This window comes from Sceloporus occidentalis, unplaced genomic scaffold (genome assembly GCF_023333645.1).
Source record: "Sceloporus occidentalis isolate IW3139 unplaced genomic scaffold, rSceOcc1.0.p SCAF_59, whole genome shotgun sequence".
In the NCBI taxonomy this organism is placed as follows: domain Eukaryota; kingdom Metazoa; phylum Chordata; class Lepidosauria; order Squamata; family Phrynosomatidae; genus Sceloporus; species Sceloporus occidentalis.
Window position 1 is genome coordinate 3,229,649 of NW_028317039.1, and position 6,000 is coordinate 3,235,648.

Genomic DNA, 6,000 nt, shown 5'->3' on the forward strand with positions numbered 1-6,000 from the left:
GGATGGATACCTGGAAACATAATATTCAGGGATATAATCTTTAATTATGGGGAAACAGCTTATTGATCCAAGGAGAAATCTGACTGGGGTCAAGACGGAATTTTTTCCCTGGTTAGTGCAAAATTGGAAAGAGCGAAACCGGGTTTTTTTGTCTTCTTTTGGATCAACAGCAACAAATTAACAGATATAGGAAAGGCTGAACTTGATGGACGCATGTCTTTTTTCAGCCTATGTAACTATGAAAGAAGTTCACCAGTTGATTGAAGGAATTGCATGCTCCGTTTGCAGTAGATAGGCTGCTAACAGAGTTACTTGGGGTAAGTGGAGAAGTCCTCCCTGTTTGTCACGGCTGTTACCTGGTGGGAGATAGTTTCTGCAATTTCCAGGGACACCAAGTCAGCAGAGGGAAACCAAAAAAGGATTGTGTGACCTGTTCACTCCAGTTAGAGAGAAGGGAACATTAATAGAGACACACGGTATTATAGGAGGCTCCCTAGTTGTGTGTTATGGGCTGCTATCCGGCGGAAGAAAGCTGAGACATATCACAGAGGGACTTAACCCGTGAAGAAAGCTGGGTATTGTTGGAAAGAACAGTCTACCCCATAGCATATGGTGTTTTGTATGCGGTTTGCAACTGGATCAATGTTAGCTAAAGACAGCTGCAGACAGATGTGATATTGGAAAGAGCCAGAATTTATTTATTATTATTGCAGTGATATCTTTCATGGGCAACTTGGAGTTCACAAAAGTACTTTGTCTCTACATTTTTGCTCATACATACTTTTTGACTTATACAAGGAGTTAAAGCAGGTTGTTTTGTATTCACTTTTAGCAAGTCTCACATTACTGATACTCCCTTTGTGATACTTGTTCTGGATGCTATGTTTTGGTTACATGCAACTCTATGGTTCATTGATACTGCACTTATTTCCTGTTTGGTTGTTTCCTGTATCATTTTTAAACATGGCTTATATACACTAAGAGCTTGCACTGTCATACTACTATTACTTATACTACATGAAACAATACTTGTTATAGTTGTTTTGGATGCTTTCCAATAAAGCCTTTCTTCAATTGTTGAACTGCTCCAAATTATGTGAATATAAATGTACGTGCACGGAGAGAGAAATAAGACACACGACACACTCTGGGTCAGGTCCAAAATCACTCTGCTTTATTTTGTTTATATTATAGATTATATAGTGTCCGGAAATAGGGACGTCAGGTTACGTAAAGCTTATTAATTGGTTAATCCTGAAACTATGCGGAAATAGGCAGAAAGGCAGAAAACAGTTAGATACTTTCCTGCAACTAGATATAGTCAGGATGGCGCTTGCGGTTAGTAAAACATAGATAATTGAATACACTGCTACTTGCGTCTCCCACGTATCTGCGTGAGGTGTAACCCTTTATTGGTCGAGGCCAGCTTATATTCATTAAAGCAATAAGCGTTTCTTGCTGATATATAGTGGTTCCATAACATAGTAAGGCACACTTAATCTTAAACAGGGCCTCGCAGTCAGACTCCTCACATTAAGTGAGGCAACAGTGAGATCCAGTGAGAGCATTAGTGTATTTTATCAACGTCCCTCTCACCTTCAGAGTCCGATGTGCTGCTGTAATCCATGATGAAAGTCCCATCCCAGCAACATCTGCACAGCTCTGTATGTTCCGAGCCACCTTCCAGACAGATGACTCCGGAAGGTCTCCTTGCTCTGACTTCCGCTTTGATGATTCAACTGCATCATCTCCAGGGCTCCCAGAAAACTCTACTTTGGATTCCTCCGCGTTGTCTCCCAGGACCTCCACTTCAGCCCTCAGAAGGGGTGCCAAACAGCATTCACTGTCAGACCTCCCCTCTTAGGCATTGGACCAACGGGATACTCTACATCCGCTTCCATCAGAGCAATCGTATGCGCAGGGTTAATGGATAGTAGGGATTGGACGGTCTCCTCTACAACAGCTGTAGTTAACGCTTGTTCCGGACTTGATGGTGAGATCTCACTGCTGGACTTTCCACCTCGGTCGTCAGGATTGCTCTCAAGGTCTCCCACAGGAATGCGACTCTCATGGCTGGTAGAAGGACCTGCACAGGGATTTAAAAACACAATGGGATCCGCAGGACCCACCACTGGGGAGGGATCCATTGGACCCGAAACAGCCTGTTCCTTCTTCTGACTGCTTGGCATTACTGATCTCACTGTATCCAGCACAGCAGGATCATCCAGTGGCGGCATCACCATTACAGGCTCCTTCAGGTCGGCTGTAGAGAAGGACTTACTTGGACCTGCATCTAGTTTGCCAGGCCGTTCAGCAGTCATATCTGCCCAGGACCGCTGGGGCTTGCTGGGACAGGCCTTATATACATGGTCTGGCTTGCCACATCCGTTGCATAACTTGGACTTATCACAGCTAGCGGTGAGGTGGCCCCATTCTCCACAGTTCCTGCATAGGGGCCTAGGGTCAGCTGTGCAGGTTGCCTGAGTGTGCCCATAGCCCCCGTACCTCCTGCACAGGAATGGCATCCCTGGGTAGAAACAGTATACTCTGTTGCTACCGATGGAGAAACTCTTGGGGGGATGCACTATTCCACCGACCCCTTCCATGTGCTCTTTTAACTGCACAAGCAACCTCCTCTTACCGTTCCAAATAACCATCTCATCTTGTGCCTTCTGTGGGCTAGATACTTTATTGCAATAGAGATATAACGAGGCTATAATAGCTTCGTCAGACACGTATGGGTTATACATATGAACAGTAAGAGGGATTTCCTCACCTCCATTCAGCAACGTGGAGTCCATCCAATCGAGGGTCATCTTTCTTTCCTCTGAGGCTCTTGTAGATGTTATGACAGGCACCGATGTTCAGTCATGTTACTACATATGTTCCTTTCACTTGGTCTTTAGGCAGTAGATGTCCTTAAGATCCAGTCCAAGTGTTTTAATTAGCACCTCCTCTACAACATACTTTGTTCCTTTTTCTTCCTTCTCTCTCTCTCAGGAACTTCAATCTTGATTGAATTCCTTAGTCTTCCGTCCTTAACAGACACATAATTGATAGTTGCAGGCTTTTTTCTTTCACCAGAGCAATAAATTACTCTGGCTTAAACAACTGTTTAAACACAATCAGGGCCCAAACACACCACAATGCAAGGGCAAGGGCAAGGGCAAGGGCTGCAAGTAGACTAAACAGGGACCCAAGCCAAACAATGCAAAGGCCCAGACTGAACGGCAGAGCAGGTATATAAAGTGCAGAGCTAAACTCAGGTAACAAGGCTCAGCTGTCCCAAGTAATTGGATAGGGGTGCTCCTGAGAGGGAAGGGTGGCCACTAGTGGCTGCAGGTAGACAATAGTTCAAATAGTTATTGCATAGTCCAGGCTGGCAGGGTGGACTAGAGGACTGCATTGCGCAGGTGGTCTTGCTGGTGTAGCGGGTGGGAGCGGGCGGTCAGACACTGTACCAGCGGGTCCTGGTAATCCCGAGCAGTCCCGCAAGGCTGCCTTCCCGCTGCTCCCTCACAGCATCTCGTCTCTTGCTCCGCCCAGCAATACAGCGTAGTCACGTGATGTGACGTCACTTCCCGTGTCCAATCCCACCCGCTCCCGCCACATATGTGGTCAATCCCGGGCGCTCCCGCCGCATATGTGGTCAATCACGCCTACCTCCTTACCTGAACTGCAGATTTCCCACGCAGTCCCAAAAGGCTGCCTTCGTGTTACTCCCTCACAGCATCTCTTTTCTTGCTCCGCCCAGGAACACAGCGGAGTCACGTGATGTGACGTCACTTCCCGGGACTCTGCTGTGTTCCTGGGCGGAACAAGAGGAGAGACGCGGTGAGGGAGTAACACGAAGGCAGCCTTTTGGGACTGCGTGGGAAATCTGCAGTTCAGGTAAGGAGGTAGGGGTGATTGACCACATATGTGGTGGGAGCGACCCGGGATTGAACACATATGTGGCGGGAGCGGGCGGGATTGGACACACATGTTGCAGGAGTGGAACACACATTGCGGGAGCGGGTGGGATTGGACAAAAAATCAGCGGGAGCAGGCGGGATTAAAAAAGCAGTCCCGGGCACTCTAGGGTGGACCCTGACAGCCAACTGAGGAGTAGGCACTATGAAGCCTTCTATGTCATCTTCTATGTGGCATGACCGTAGCCTATAAATTTAGGCTCCTGTAGTTCTCCGATTCACCACCAGAGGACGCTTTGAAGCATTTGGAGGTCTTTCTCTCCTCCGGGGTGGCTGGAGCGGTAGCTGGCTTATAGAGGGGGTCTCCCTCTCCTTTGTGGAAGCTGCTGGCTGGTGCATAGGGGTCTCCCTCTCCTCTGTGGAAGCTGCTGCAGGCAGCGGATAGGTCAGGTAGTTGACACATATTTTTCTTTATTTATATATATATATATATATATATATATATATACACACAAACACTCACTGGCCACTTTATTATGTACACCTGTTCAATTGCTTATTAACACAAAAACACAAATAGCTAATCAGCCAGTCACATGGCAGCAACTCAATGCATTTAGGCATGTAGATGTGGTCAAGACAACTTGCTGAAGTTCAAACCAAGCATCAGAATCGGGAAGAAAGGGGATTTAGGGGAGTTTGAACATGGCATGGTTGTTGATGCCAGACGGGCTGGTCTGAGTATATCAGGAACTGCTGACCTACTGGGATTTTCACGCACAACCATCTCTAGGGTTTACAGAGAATGGTCCGAAAAAGAGACAATGTGTGGACGAAAATGCCTTGTTGAATAGGCAGACTATTTCGAGATGACAGGCAACAGTATAACCACTCGTTACAATCAAGGTATGCAGAATACCATCTCTGAACGCACAAAACTTCGAACCTTGAAGCAGTTGGGCTACAGCAGAAGAAGACCATACCGGATGCCACTCAGGCGCACCAAAATTGGATAATGGAAGACTGGAAGAATGTTACCTGGTCTGATGAATCTCTATTCCAGCTGCGACATTCAGATGGCAGGGCTAAACTTTGACGTGTCAGAGGGGAGATTCAGTAGCTAAAGGGGATTAAAGGTTGGGTTGTCTACATGTACCTGTTTATCAATGTTAATTTATGTTAATAAGGTTCTGTGGCTATATCAGTCTATGTTTTACAACAATAAACTGTTCATTCCTGCTGTACTCAATTCAAGGTAGTTGTGTCTACTTATTGGGTACACATAGCAGGGTTCCAAGGTGCACATGCTGGCTGGTGCTGGAAGTTATTCCGGGGACAACAGGAGGATACATGTGGGCGATCTCTGAGAGTTACTACAGCTCTCTTGGTGAAGCCGTTACATTGGCAGCAGCGGCGGGAACCTCCTTGCAAACGTCCCAACGGTGTACCAGCGGGTATACCAGCAGCAAGCTAAAGATGGTTCCAGCACTACAGGACGTGTTGGTGAGCAGCAGAGTCGCGAGTTACATAAATGCCTGGATGGAGGCTCTCAGAGTGGACCAGGGTGTCCGGGGAATAGCCCTCCCATCCTCCAAGGAATGGTATGTGCTACAACTAGATTGGCGAATGCAGTACCTGGGAGAACAGCCCCAAGAGGACTTGGTGGCTGAGTTGGAGTAGTTGCTTCCACTTAAAATGACTGTGGATTGTGGATACTGGGCCTGTATTGGCAGGCTGTGCAGTGGTGTCCAGAGCTGAAGCATGACTACATGCTAGAAGGCGACGACTTTGGCGGCCCGGGATTGATAATGGAAAGCCTACAGGAGGACCGAGAATTTGGGAGCCCATCGAAATATCGGTGTGAGGAGATCCGGGAGTTCAGGGAAGGGATTCTTGCAGATGTGCCCTCTTACCTGCCCGACTTGTGGGCAGATTTCGATTGTTTGGTTTACCAAGAATGGATCCTGGAGCAGGCCTACCGAGAACTCTTTGACCGTGCTCAGAAGTGTGCCCCAGTGGATTCTGTGATTATTGTGGCCCCACCAGAAGCACAAACATCCGAGCAGAGCGCAACTGGCCTCTGCCCACT